The sequence below is a fragment of the Pinus tabuliformis genome, chromosome 3_2, assembly GCF_031772625.1.
Source record: "Pinus tabuliformis cultivar Carrire ecotype Pingquan chromosome 3_2, CPIR1, whole genome shotgun sequence".
NCBI lineage: Eukaryota > Viridiplantae > Streptophyta > Pinopsida > Pinales > Pinaceae > Pinus > Pinus tabuliformis.
Genome location: NC_142302.1, coordinates 931,116,886 through 931,132,133, shown reverse-complemented (window position 1 = coordinate 931,132,133; position 15,248 = coordinate 931,116,886).

The window sequence follows — 15,248 nt, the reverse complement described above, 5'->3', positions numbered from 1 at the left end:
AAATTCCATTCTTCCTTTGTATTACTTCTCTGAAAATATTACAACGAGCAAGAGCTCTTCAAAAGAAAATTGCAACAACCTCTTCAACTGCTGTGAAGGGTCAATATATACTTGCGGTGATTTACAAAATATCTGAGTTCTGAGTTATCTCAGATTTTACATTCTTACCAACTACTTAAGATATTAAGATCAAAATTTAATGCAGCATTGATTACAGAGTACAGGCATTTTAATGCTCTGTCAGAAGATATTTTAGCCTTTGGGAACAGCTAAGTCGGTCGAGATATTCTGAATAAATGCTGGAAGATCTGTCTTTAAGGCTTTGTACGCTGTATCCTGGACTTGTCACCTGTGATTGTGACTGCTGCTTGTGGCGAGTTAATGGTCCTGCTGAGTTGGCTCAGCTTCTGCTTCTTCCCTGTAGATCTCTTTCTTCAAAATTGTGCCTGCGCATGTATGCTTATTTGCCTGTAGAAATGGCGTTACTGATTCTGGCCTGACAAAACTGTCTGTGTCAAATTTCTCCAGGCATCCTGTGTGGGCAGTTGGTGTGCTAAGATTGCCCCTAGAGTTTCATCTGCTTCTGTGAATTTGAAGAAGTTAGGTGGTGTATCAAACAGATGGTCAACTTCATTCATGAGGAAAAACAGGTTCTCCACTCTGTCATACATACTCTGCCCGGTGGCTGGCCCTGGTTCTGCTGAAGTGCTGGGCGGTTGTGCAATCTCTGCTACTGCCTGGGCATCAATTCTCTTATTGTAATTCTCTAGGGTGAGCAGTCTTCCTACACTGCTTAAAATGCTGGGGAGGCCTCTGTTCTGTAGTGCCACGAATTTCTCCAGGAATCTGTTGATTTCAGTTTGCATATCCTGGGTCCTCCTTTCCAATGTTCCAACTAAGTTCCTTAATGTAATGACTCTCTTTGCTACAGCAATTGCTTCTGTCCTGTTAGTGATTCCCATGACAGCTAATTGAGAGCTAGTCTTATAGTTCAGAGTGTTGATTATCCTTGTAGCAGCTTCTGGCATGTGTCCAAGGCTTGCCCTGGCTCTCTGTATTTCTTTGTTTGCTTTAGTGATGAGCACCATTTGCTCATCCATGGTCTCAATATATTGCCACTGTTTGGCAATGGACCTTCCAATGTTGCTCCATAGCACTGCTTTCATTTCAGCTGTCACCTTTTCTAGTGCAAGCTCCTTCTCTAGTTCAGCAATTCTTCTCTTAAGAGCTTTTACCTCTCTGTCCTTGGCTGCCTCATTCTGTTTGCTCTTGTCAAACCTTTCATTTACCTTAGTCAAGGTTTTCTTAAGCTCATCCAGCTCTTTGATTTGAGATTCCATGGCTTGGATCTCAGCTTGCAGCTTTTGCATGTCTAAGCTAGCAGCCTGTTCTGATGTTGTAGTTGTTGCTGCTGTGGATGGTGCTGTAGTTGGTGCTGTAGCTTCTGTTTGCTGAGGAGGAGGAGTAGTCTTTGGAGGGATTTCCTCAAGATTTATTATCACAGGAGGAGGCTGGGAGGGTTGGCCCTCTTCTCTTTGCTTCAGTGTTTCCTGTAGTGCTGCCTTTGCAGCTTCAGTTTGTCCCAGCTGGTCTTGAGTCCTAACCAGCTCTTTGTATAGGGATACCAGCAGATCTGTAGCATCCTTTTCTTGCCTTTGCTGGGCAACTTCATCTGTTTGTGGATGGATGGTGGCCGGGAGTTTGATTTTCTTTCTTAGGGCTGCCATATCTGCATCCCTTATCTTCAGGAGCTCTTGGATGCCTTTGACATCTTTAGGATCATGCCCTATCTCTATAATTACCTCTTCCAAGGACTTGATCCTATTGTCCTTGGCTTGTGATGAAGCTCTTTCTAACTCCAGCTGAGAAGCTGTGTTGTCCAGGCTGCTCTTTAATTTATAATTCTCCAATGTCTCATCTGCCAGGGAGGCATACACCATTTCACCAGTCTGCTTATGTAGTTCAATCTTGTCCATGGGGTGTATGTCTTTGGCAAGAACCTCCATGTTGGTTCTTAGATAGTCTGAGGTGGACTGAGGCTGCAAAGTTGTAGGCATGAAGTGGCTCATTATCATTTTGCCTTCGCTCACATCGAAAGCAGACATGAGTCTCTGCTGGTTGCTAGGAGCTAGGTTCAACAAGTGATCGTACAGCTGCACTTTTATTGGATCACTCCTCCTCTTGATGTCAATGAATTGCTGTTTTATACTTGACTGCCCTTTTCTAGTTTGACCGGAGGAGCTGACCTCTCCTCCCATAGTCATGTCATGTCCTCGCTGAGATGAGCTGGCCGAAAGTTCTCCACTGGGTGGGCCCATGCCCATGGCTTGCCTTACTGCTATGTCCTCCTCTTGGGAGTCATTCAGTCTTTGTCTCTTCTCTCCTCTGATGAAGGATGAGGTGTGGGGGGTCTCTCTCTCCCTTTTCCTTGTCACATCCTCCTTTTGTGGTGTTTGGAGGACTGATGTGTCAATATTGGTGTCTGTCCTGGGAGTCACCGTTGTTTGAGGTTGCTGCTCAGTATTACCAGGTTGATCTGTCCCCTTTTCCTGCTGCAAGGGCTGTTCACTGGACTGTGCTTTTTCTTGTTGCTGCCCCAGTTCTTGCTGTTCCATTTCTTCTTGCTGTTGTAGCAAGGTGTCCACTTGTTCCTCTGTCAATACAGGTGGCTGTTCCACCTGTTTACCTTTGTCTTTGCCTGCTGCCTGGGATGTCTTCTCAGTGGTTTGCTGCTGTGCTGCTGAAGATCTAGCAGCTGTTCCGATTTGCCTTCTGTAGGAGAGGGGCACCTGTCCACAAGTTTCCAAGTCAGCTTCTTTTTGTACATTCCTGGCTTCTTTCTCAAGCAATTCTACCTCAGTGAGTTGTTCTATTAGTGTACCCTCTTCCCAATCTAGTGCATTGGCATACTTTTCTATTTCAGGTTGTCTTTTATGTGCATAGTTGCCCAGTCTGTATCTAATTCTCCTGAGGGAGATAGTATGATTGGGGTCATAAGGAATCCACTCAAAACTGGTCTGCAATCTGAGGCCTTCCAGCATGCTGTGTGCCTCTTTCCATCCTTCCTCTTTCTTGTTATACAGGAAGGAACCTAGCTGGCTTCTTACCTTCAATTGTGACTTCTTGTTTCTACTCTGAAAGTGAAGGTAATCTGAGTTCCCAAACTGCCTGAAATACTCTAAGGCAAAAAGCCTCATGGGGACATACCTTGGCAATCTAAATGGGTTCAATTCACAGCCATATATCCTAATGACTGTGTGGTTCTGGTAGAAGTACCAGTTGCCAATATTGTAAGATTTGTTCAAATGTAGAATCCTCCTCATTTCATCGGTTAATCTAGGAGGAGGAGTACCTTGCAGAACTGTTAGGGCCGGATGAACAAATAAATCAATAAACTCACAGTATGTATAGGGTGATACTGAGGTAAAATGAAAAACAGAGGTCCAGAAAACAACTGATCTTGGGCTTCCTTGGGCATTGAGTGGCCTCAAAGGAACAGAGAAGGTAGCTGGCTGATAGAAAAGGAATAAGTGATAGATATATGAGGAGTACCTGAACAGTCTCTCCCTCTTCAGATTCATGAACTGATCATGGATTTTCTCTGCTATGTAGGTTGCATAGTCATACTGCACAGCTGGAGGCTTACCAGGGGCAAACATGGACAGCATTGCCATTAGACTTTCATCTACATCTTCCAGCCCCCTGAACCCTAGGACATAGCTAATCAGATCCACCAGCATTCTGCCCAACTCATTCAGATAACGGTACCCAATAGGAGGGGTTCTGACTGTTTCTGAGCTTGGTGTGACAAACAGTTGGTTAATTTTGATAATCTGGTCACTGGACAGCTTGATCCCTGTGTTAATCAGATTCTGCATGGACAGAGGGGTCAATTTCTTGGCTGTACTGAAGTGCAGCATCTGGTTTATGCTCTCTGGGGTGATGTGGAACAGGACTAGGCCTGTGGGGCTTATGACTGCTCTTTGGCTGGGGTCATAGCATTCCTGGCAGCTGTAAATGAGCTCTGGCATTGGATTGACTTGGGGAAGGTTGTATATGGGCAAATTTGACTCCCAAATCCCCAAGATATCTGCCCCACTGAGGTGCTGGGCTCTTAATTCATTCAGCATTATCACATTGTACTTGGTTCCCATGGGGAACCAATCCAGCATTTGGTAGTCCATGTCCCCCAGGGCTTTCCATGCTAGTTCTTGGTGAGGTGCATTGATGGGCTTAATATTTAGTGCAATAGGGGTCTCCATAGCTCTCCAAGTTGCAAGAATTGTAAATAGACAGGTGAAATGGTGAAAACACAGTCTGGAGACAGTCTTCTGTGGAAACAGTTGAGGTTTTGAGTATTCAAGGGGAATTCTCTCAGTAGCAATTGAAATACTACTGGAGTCTAGTGATAGAACCTCTCTGCGGTGTAACTGAACTCTCTAACAGGGTGAATTATGTCTATTAGCAATTCTGCTGGGAAAACGCAGAATTACAGAGGTTTAATGGGAATTGCAGGTTTCTAGAGCTCTGCCAGTGTTTCTTGGCCCTCACAATGACAATGCTGGAGGAATGAAGGGGAATGAACGGTGTAAATATAGTTTTTATGGTTCTATTATCCCTGTGAGAAATTTTGAGCTTAATGAAGGTCGTATGGAGGGCGAAATGGTCTAAATACCTGTAATTCGACGAGCAGAGGTTGAAACACAGGTGCACAGGTGCTTTTTGAGGAGATCGCCCGGGCTAATCGGCTGGTTGGCGAAAATTCGAGTTCAAACGGTCAAGCAGAGCGCTCAGTAAAAAACACAGTGAAAATGGTAAAAACACGGGAAAAATTGGTAAATATGGGTCATTTTACCATTTGGCGCTTTTTTCTGCTGACGTCAGCATGACGTCATTGGTGGGTCATGGTGAGGTGACGTCAGCTGACGTCATCGGGCGACGTGGCAGTGGGCGACTGGTCAAAGGTTCGGCGAGGTGGCAGTCCAGTCAGCAGTGAGGTGGGCCAATAACATAAGCGGGTAGGTGGCGGTTAACGTGGCGGCGGTCACGGTTAAGGCCTTAACCGTTGCGGTTTCCCGGGGCGGTTAAGGTACGGCGCGGAGGATGTCAGAGCGGGCTCCGAGATGGTTTAGCGCCCGACGCGTGGAGGAGGCGTGACGAGGCGCAACGTCACTTCCCCGGAAGTTAACGTGCAGCCACGGGAGGCGCTCCGATATTGCTGTAGGCCGTCGGATCTGATGGGCTTGATCCGACGGCTGGCGGAGGGGAAACAAGCGCCATTGATATTGCGGGCGGAAAAATTAAAATTTGTGGGTTTTATGTGGGTTTTTGCAAATGTTTTGATTGAACCACAATGCGGTAGGATTGGGAAACGTGCCAGAGGCGGGCATTTGACCTTTGCAAAGGTTTTATAGGCAACATGGGCTTGGAAAGTGGGTTTTAGCAATGCAGAGGTGATTTGAAGGCAAATTGACTTGCAGCAAAGGGGAAAAAGGGTGGAATAGGTTCACCAAAGTGGCCAGATGCCATTTGGCCCCTTTTGAAAAATACACGGCTATTATGCCTAGGGGAGGGAATATACATAAAATTTGGGGTTTTATACACCTTAGTGTTAATAATATTAGGGGTGGGGTAAGATAAGGGAGGTTATATAGTAGAATTAGGAGTTAATATGAATGAAGGAGGGGAATTTAGAAAGGGGGTGTTAGTGATGGAGTAGAGAGGGAAAGAGAGGAAGTTAGTGATGCTCTTTGCTGTAATTTCATGGACTTCACCACTTTGCTTGCTGATAGATTAATTGCCTTGGCAAGAGACCTATTGATACTTGTGTAATGGTGATCTTATTCTTTCTGCAACCACAACTGCCTACCCAACTATTTTGCCTAGCATTTTTTGTTTCTTCTTGGAGGGGCACTTGAACTTGCAACCCTCAATTGCCTTTTCTTTTCTTTGGCTTTTTCCTCTTTTTCTCTATCTACTTCTACCCTTATGTCTTCCAAGGTCCCAGATTAAACTTTTGGGAACCTTTGCTTCTCTACCTGAACTACTTGTCTGCCAAGATTAAGCTGTTTGGACAGACCTCTTTCTCTATTCTACAACTCAAAATTGAAACATGGCATGATCCAGATTAAACTGTTGAATCATCCACAAAAATTGAAATAAGGTCCTCAATACTTGAAACACTTTACCCAGCTCTTGCTTTCTAGGAAATATGGGATCTTTGGGATACCAAAGCAGAGCATATTTGGCTTTTCTCTTGCCAATCATGAAATATGAAACCTATTACTATAGGTATCCAACAGTGGCTCCACATGGGGATGGTTTTTCTTTTGAAAGACCAAGAACAGCAGGTCAGATTGCCTTGTTGCTTGACTGCCCATCTTTGTCTTTAAAATCTGCTGCATATAATCTGTCAAAATAGTGTGTTTCTTTCTTGGAGAACCTCTGATTCTATCTGCCTGTTGCTGCTAGGTGCAGCATTTGGGAAAACCTCTTTATATAATTTAAATCAAAAAGAATATGTACAATTGCATATATACAATGAACCTCTGAATTTCTATCATAGTGAACAGTCAAAATAGTGCTTCAGCATCCTGCCATTGACAGGACCTTCATCCAGTTCAGTTACAGTCAAGCTTTTTAGGAAGTAGGTGTTATTACCTTGTACTGCTTGGACAGCAAATGGTCCTTTCCATAAAGAATCAAACTTTCCATGTTTTCCTTTCTCTTCTCTTCTTGCATCCCACTTTAAAACTTTGTCCCCTACATTGAAATCTTCAGCTTTAGTTCTTCTATCAAAGGCCCTTTTCAGTTTCTCTTGTAGTATCTGCACTCTGCTGAAAACTTGTTCTCTGGTCTGCTGTAGACAAATTATCTGGTTAATCCTTCTTTGCATGTCATTTGGCTCTGCTTGGTTTTCTTGTAGGAGTTTCATAACCGGCACTGCTAGTGATGAAGGAAATCTGGCCTCTAATCCATAGACTAACTCATATGGGCTGGTCCCAATTGATCTTTTGGTGGTTAATCTGTCTGCCCATAAAGCATTTACTAGTTTCTTATGCCAGTTCTTTTTGTTCTCTTCCAGCACTTTCTTTATGATGTTTATCAGGCTTTTGTTTGATGATTCAGCAAGACCATTTCCTTGAGGATAGTAAGCTGTAGAATGGCCCAAAGTAATGTGAAATTTATGGCAAAAATTCACCATCTTCTTGGATCTGAAGGCAGCAGCATTGTCTGTTATTATCTTGTCTGGGCAGCCAAATCTAGCCAGTATATTGTTCTCCAAAAATTGAATGATTACTGAATCATTTGCTTGTCTGCATGGGGCAGCTTCAATCCACTTGGTGAAGTAGTCTGTTGCTGTTAGAATCCATCTGTGTTGCCCTGAAGATGAGGGGTGAATTTCTCCAATGAAATCCAAGCCCCATTGTTGAAAAGGTCTCTCTGTTGCAATGGGCCTCAAAGGGAGTGGCAGCAACTGTCTTTTGCCTTCAAACAGTTGGCACTTGTGGCATGATGTTGTGAATTTCTTCATATCCGAGAACATAGTGGGCCAGTAATAACCAGCCCTTAATATCTTGTCCACAGTGGACTTCCAGTACAGATGTCCACCACAGTCTCCAGCATGGAATTCTTGCATGATATTGTCAGTTTCACTCTCAAGAAGACAGTGCAGCAAAATACCTTCATGGTTTTTCCAGAGTAGATTCTCATCTATCACACAAAATTTAGATGTTTTCATTTTTAGGAACCTAGACTTAGTTCTGGACAGTCCTGGGGGAGCACACAGGTTTTGTAACACATAACAGATATCAGAGTACCATGGAGATTGTTCAAAGGCTACATTGATCTTTGGAGTCGCCAGCTCTGTTTCACTGTCCATTTGGTTGATATCTAAAGCTTGGAAATTTGCTTCTGTCATTAACTTGGCCAAACCTTGCCCTTTTATCAGCTTTGTAGGCTTTATTTCAATGTCAAATTCAAGTATGTTTGCAATCCATTTTCCTCTTCTTCCCTCTAAGTTTTCTTGTGTGAGGATGTCTTTGACAATAGGACTTGGTACATAAGCCACAACATGGGAGTAAAGGATGTAAATCCTAAAGTCTTTGATAGCTTTGATTAAGGCATAGGCTTGTTTCTCCATTATTTGGTACTTTAGGGGGGCATCTCTAAGAGCTCTGCTGAAAAAAGCAATGGGCTTTTCATTCCCTTGGTCATCTTTCTGTAATAAAACAGCAGCAATAGTATGTTGGGAGGCAAAGGAGAAAATGATGAAGTCTCTGTCAAACTGAGGGTTAGTTAACACTGGGGTTTGAGTCAAGGCCAATTTTATACTTTCAAAAGCTTGTTTTGCTTCAACAGTCCACTTGACCTTTGAATCTTTCTTTAGCATATTGTTTAATAATCTGATTAACTCTGCTAAATTTGGGATAAACCTTCTCAAAAAGTTGATTTTTCCCAAGAATCCTTGCAGCTCTTTGACATTCCTTGGGTGAGGCATTTGTAGGATAGCTTGTATCCTATCTGGATCAATTCTTATGCCATCTTTCGAAATGATGTGTCCTAGAAGTTTCCCTTCTTCTAAGCCAAATAAAGACTTCTTGGGGTTTAAGGAAATACCATATTTCCTGCATGTTATGAAGATTTGTCTCAGATGTTTCAAGTGTTCTTGGTCAGATTTTGAAAAGGGTGTAAGATCATCTAAGTAAATGACCAAGAAATCATGAATTTCCTTTGCAAAAGCAATGTCCATTGCTCTTTGAAATGTTGCCCCTGCATTTTTCAATCCAAAGGGCATCTTCACATACTTGAAAGTACCCCATGGGGTAGTAAATGCAGTCTTGTCTTGATCATCAGGGTGTACCAGGATTTGATTGAAACCTGAGAAGCCATCCAACAATGATATTCTTGAGGCTCCTACTACTCTTTGAAGGATGTGGTCCATTTTGGGTAAGGGGTAGTTGTCTTTGAGTGACACTAGGTTCAAATTCCTTAAGTCTACACAAAGTCTAATCTCACCAGTTTTCTTTCTTGTAGGGACCAAATTTGAAATCCACTCAGAAAACCTGATTGGTGCTATGATACCAGCTTTGAACATTTTTTGTAATTCCTTTTCAATGGAAGGAAGAAGCACAGGATTGATTCTTCTCAATTTCTGTTTGAATGGTTTTTGATTAGGCTTGAGGGGAATGGTGTGCTGGATAACAGAGGTATCATAAGACTTCAAGTCTTCATAACCCCAGGCAAAGACATCTTGGAACTCTTTAAAGAGATCAATATATTTGGGTTTTTGGTCAGGGGGCAAAGCAGCAGATAGCTTTATTATTTTAGGCTTGTCAGTGGTACCAATGTTACATTCTTCAATTGTTGCATCTAATGGCTGCATCTTTGGTTTCCTGGGGACATCATTTGAGTCAAAAATATCCTCTAGTGGGGTAAGGCCTGCTGGAAGAAGATTGTCTTTGAGTTGTATGATTTCATCTTCAGCGTTGCTCAGCTCTTCACAGTCAATTTGGTGAATTTGCTGAATGTTTTCTTTGTTGAAAATGGTTGGACTGAGTAGTTGTTTTGCTGTCCTAGGTGACATTGGGTGGGCAGACTGTTGAAACTGTAATTGTGATTGACTTGCTCCATCAACTATTTGAGATTGACTTGCTGTCTCAAGGTCAATATTTAATCCTGTAAACTCTTGTTGCAAGGTTAAAAAGTTGTTTATTTGCCTATCATTCTCAAATACTTGCCACTCTTTGACATTGTTTGGAATAGAAGGCCTATATTTGACTTCTGCTGTGAAACAATTGTTGGGTTGTAGTGGGAATTTGAAGGTGCTGGCAAATGTTGCCAAGCTGTGAGCATGGAGATTGTGGCCCCTTGGAATCTTTGTGATAACAAACTCGGAGAAAGTTTCTAGTATTTCAATTACAGCAGACCTATAGGACCTTAATCTTTTGTCATTGGTGACAAAATCCCCTTTTACTTGTTGGATTACTAGATCAGAGTCCCCCATGATTGAGAGGCTATGTGCTTGTAATGATTTTGCAATCTTGAGGCCTAATAGCAGAGCTTCATATTCTGCCATGTTGTTAGTGCATTTAAAGTTCAATCTATAAGCCCGGCCTTGTGCACAGGCTTTCTGTTTGTTATGTATCCATACTCCAGCTCCTGCCCCTAACTTGTTAACTGAGCCATCAAACTCTAGGACCCACAGACTATCTTGCTGGTCAGGAGATTTTAAATTCTTTTCATGGGATGGCAATGTGAGCATGAGTTGAGGTTTCTTTTCCCATTTGTCTCCTAGGATAATTTCATCATTTGTTTGACAATCTTTGACAACTAGAGGAGGGTTAATGGGTATTGTTGGGCTGATTGAAATTTGGCAGGTGCCACTTGTTTGATCAATGTTTTGTTCTCGTATGGGTGTTTCGGTTTTAATGTCATTGTTTGAGAAGCTTGCGCTGTCATTGAAGAGGATGAAGGAGTCTATGTCCGAATGGACAGCATATATTGGAAAATTTTGAGGCTTTTCTTCACTGCTGACCATATATTTCATGAGTGTTTCCCTATAAAGTCTCTTTGGTTGTCCAAAGACAGAGATGGTTGCATATGACATGTCTAATTGCAGGGAGCCTTGGAGCTTGGCTCCCCATGATCTTGATAAGAGCATCCCATATTTGGGTGGGATATCAGCAACAACAACATCCATTAAAATGGTTTTGTTGGGAAATTGAACCAAGGACACACATAAATCCTTTATTAGGCCCAAGCATTTGACTTGACTAGAATCAAAAGAAAACAGGTCTTTGTATGGTCTTGTTATATCCAAGTTTAATCTTTCCATGACAGCTTTTGGCATAAGGTTGTGAGAGGCACCTGAGTCAAACATTGCATTATGCAGTATTTTATCATGAACATGCAAGCTGACATAAAAAGGTAAAACCCCTGTGACTACTGTTTTTCCATCTACCTCTGGGCCAAACAGTAATTCTGGAGTGTCATCTAGCACATTTACATCATCTTTGTTGTTGGTGAGCTGAAGGGATTTTTTGATCTGTTGCTTATATATGTCATGCTTGGCTAGCTCTGAAAGGGGAATTGCTATCTTTAACTTGCCAATCTCTGTTCCTAGGTCAAAGGGTTTATCCACCTGAATTTTAGAGTCACGGATAGCAGTCCTTTCTCTGTTCATCGAATCTTCTTGTTGGATTTCATCTTGATTTTGGAACCTGCCCCTCATGCCCATGACTTGAGGGGTAATGTTCGGATTTGGGTGGGAGGATGAGGTTGCCGTGGGCTGTTGTGGTGTGGACAGTAGTTCAGTGACCTCCTCAACCACTACTTCCTTTGCAGGCAAGCTTGTTTTGTCATCAGGTTCAGTGACTAAGGTTTCTTTAGATTGCTGTTTCTCCTTTACCTTCTCAGGCTGATTTGCATTTACAGTCCGACTTCTTAGTTTGTATTGTTTATGGACTTCATAGACAGCAGTATCATACCCTTGTTTAAAGTCAAAAGATTCTCCTGATTGTGTTTGGAATGTTTTGCTTTCATCCTCCTCATGGTCTTCTTGTGTTAAGAAAACATGGCTTTTACCATCCAGACCTATTAAGTTGATGTCAGGATCTTCATTGAGCTGATTAGCTGAGGAAGTTTCTGCATAATTTTCTTGAAAAGGGGGTCTGATATCTTGGTCAGCACCTGTCTTCCCTATATTGGGGTTCTGTGTTCTCCTAAAATTTGGGTTTCTAGGAGGATTGTTTTGTGGTGCCTCCCATGATGACTTTCTTTCAACTGATTCCACTCTTTCACCTAGTCTTTTCATGCTGTTTAGTATTGCATCCAACTTTTGATCAAAACCTGAGGGCTCTTCTTTGAAACCAACCTTCTTTTCCAGCTTTGCCCTGTTTCTTTTGGCAATTAGGTTGGCCTCTACAGTGACTGCAACTCTTTGGGCTTCTGCAAGGGTTGGAGGGTCTCTTTCTCTCAACTGATAGGCCATATCAGAATCAAAACCATCAGGGAAGTTATAAAGGGCCAAATCAGGAGGGGGCCTTAAGTTCTGGGGGATAGCATTGTATATGTTGTTGAACCTAGCACAATACTCCAAAACCGTTTCTTGGGGACCCCTTCTAATAGTGTTATATTCACCAAGTATATGGTGTGGATCTCTCTTTTTCTCCCATCTGTTGGTAAATTCCTGGTATAGAACTTCAGGGGTTGCAATGGAATTTGCATTTAAGGATCTAAACCAAGTTCTGACATCCCCAGTTAAGCTTTGAACAAAAATTCTCATCCTAACACTGTCATCATCTATTTCAAAGGTCTCAAAGTGATCTTGCATCTTCTTAGCATGCTGGGTAGCTGTCAAAGGGCCCTGGGAGTCAAAAAATGAGAGTCTAGTTTGGTAGTCTTGGGGTAGAGCTGGAGCATTGGCTGGTATCTGCAGAGGTGCATATCTGTTAGCCATGTTTATGGGATTTATAGGGTTAATAGGAACAAATGGGACAACAGGGATTACAGGTGTAACCGGGTTAAGAGGATGGGTAATAAGTGGGGAACTGGTTGAGGGAGTGTGTGCAGATGGTGAAGATGGGAGAGAAGGGCTGTGAGGTGTTGATGATGAGCTAGGGGAATTAGGTGTGGAACGGAAAAGGACTTTACAAGGAGTTGGAATGAGGATAGGTTGGTCTAAACTTATATCTGAATCAGCAAGCTTCTCCTGCTTTTGCTGTCTCCTTATGTTCTTTGGTATGATATTTGGGTTATCGACGATGATGGGTTGATTAGGGTCAGGGTTTGCCCTAGTGTGCCTTGGGTTTCTTTTGGGAGCCAGCTTCTAAGTATTCTTTAGAACTTTATACAGAAAGTTTTGTATGTACAAGGACTAGGTAAGAATTCTGGAATGACTATATATTTCTCAAAGCTAAGATGAAGATTCCCTAGTTAGCTCTTCCCTAAAGCTGTCCCTGTGTTTACAGAAACAGTCCTAAGGCCTCTTGGCTAGTTTCAGGCTTGATGGTAGCTTTTGAAAATAGATAGTAATTGGAAAAATCTTAATTCCCCAGTGGAGTCGCCATTTATGTTAACACCCAGGTTGTTCCCTATGACTCCCAAGGGAATACGGCCGGGGTAACCACTAACCAATCTTTTGATCACTGTTTCTAGCCAAACTATGATCAGAGAGGGCTCTCTCTTTATGATTTGTAACTGTTTGTGATAGGGTTTTAGGCTAGCTGTTATGCACTAGTTTTTGTTTATCTTTTGGTTGATGAAACTCCTTTTAGATTCTATTGATGTAGTTTTCAGAGAGGTTGAGTACCATTGGGCAATGGAGTCTGTGGCTATATGTGTTTGAAACTTTGAGATAAAAGATGGAACTTACAGGGCCATTTGAGTGCTTAATAGAACAGATTTTTGATTAAATGACTGGAAACAGGTAACACGAACAGTGAAAGCATTTAAGAATTTTCACTTATTGTTTATATATTTCCAACAGACAACTTTAAGAGGAGAAAGACAGAGGTCTCAGGGGCAAAAATTGAATCCCTGAGAATGCCTGTCACAGTAAAAGACACAGTTTTGAAATGCAGCAATTAAGAATTACAATTCTGTCACTGTATCTGAGGAAAACATGTATAATAGCTCAGTTTGAGTCCAGGGTAAACATGGTTAAATCCTGGGACTATCCTTTCACCTTGCTATCAAGTGTAATGCATTTGAACAACAAAAGAGAACAAAAGACTCGAAAACATATAACAAAGAGATGTGAGAATACTTGCTGTTTTATGCAACACCCTGGAATCCTGTAACATTCATCTTTCACCACAATACATCAAAGAACACCAAGCCTTGGAAATTCCATTCTTCCTTTGTATTACTTCTCTGAAAATATTACAACGAGCAAGAGCTCTTCAAAAGAAAATTGCAACAACCTCTTCAACTGCTGTGAAGGGTCAATATATACTTGCGGTGATTTACAAAATATCTGAGTTCTGAGTTATCTCAGATTTTACATTCTTACCAACTACTTAAGATATTAAGATCAAAATTTAATGCAGCATTGATTACAGAGTACAGGCATTTTAATGCTCTGTCAGAAGATATTTTAGCCTTTGGGAACAGCTAAGTCGGTCGAGATATTCTGAATAAATGCTGGAAGATCTGTCTTTAAGGCTTTGTACGCTGTATCCTGGACTTGTCACCTGTGATTGTGACTGCTGCTTGTGGCGAGTTAATGGTCCTGCTGAGTTGGCTCAGCTTCTGCTTCTTCCCTGTAGATCTCTTTCTTCAAAATTGTGCCTGCGCATGTATGCTTATTTGCCTGTAGAAATGGCGTTACTGATTCTGGCCTGACAAAACTGTCTGTGTCAAATTTCTCCAGGCATCCTGTGTGGGCAGTTGGTGTGCTAAGATTGCCCCTAGAGTTTCATCTGCTTCTGTGAATTTGAAGAAGTTAGGTGGTGTATCAAACAGATGGTCAACTTCATTCATGAGGAAAAACAGGTTCTCCACTCTGTCATACATACTCTGCCCGGTGGCTGGCCCTGGTTCTGCTGAAGTGCTGGGCGGTTGTGCAATCTCTGCTACTGCCTGGGCATCAATTCTCTTATTGTAATTCTCTAGGGTGAGCAGTCTTCCTACACTGCTTAAAATGCTGGGGAGGCCTCTGTTCTGTAGTGCCACGAATTTCTCCAGGAATCTGTTGATTTCAGTTTGCATATCCTGGGTCCTCCTTTCCAATGTTCCAACTAAGTTCCTTAATGTAATGACTCTCTTTGCTACAGCAATTGCTTCTGTCCTGTTAGTGATTCCCATGACAGCTAATTGAGAGCTAGTCTTATAGTTCAGAGTGTTGATTATCCTTGTAGCAGCTTCTGGCATGTGTCCAAGGCTTGCCCTGGCTCTCTGTATTTCTTTGTTTGCTTTAGTGATGAGCACCATTTGCTCATCCATGGTCTCAATATATTGCCACTGTTTGGCAATGGACCTTCCAATGTTGCTCCATAGCACTGCTTTCATTTCAGCTGTCACCTTTTCTAGTGCAAGCTCCTTCTCTAGTTCAGCAATTCTTCTCTTAAGAGCTTTTACCTCTCTGTCCTTGGCTGCCTCATTCTGTTTGCTCTTGTCAAACCTTTCATTTACCTTAGTCAAGGTTTTCTTAAGCTCATCCAGCTCTTTGATTTGAGATTCCATGGCTTGGATCTCAGCTTGCAGCTTTTGCATGTCTAAGCTAGCAGCCTGTTCTGATGTTGTAG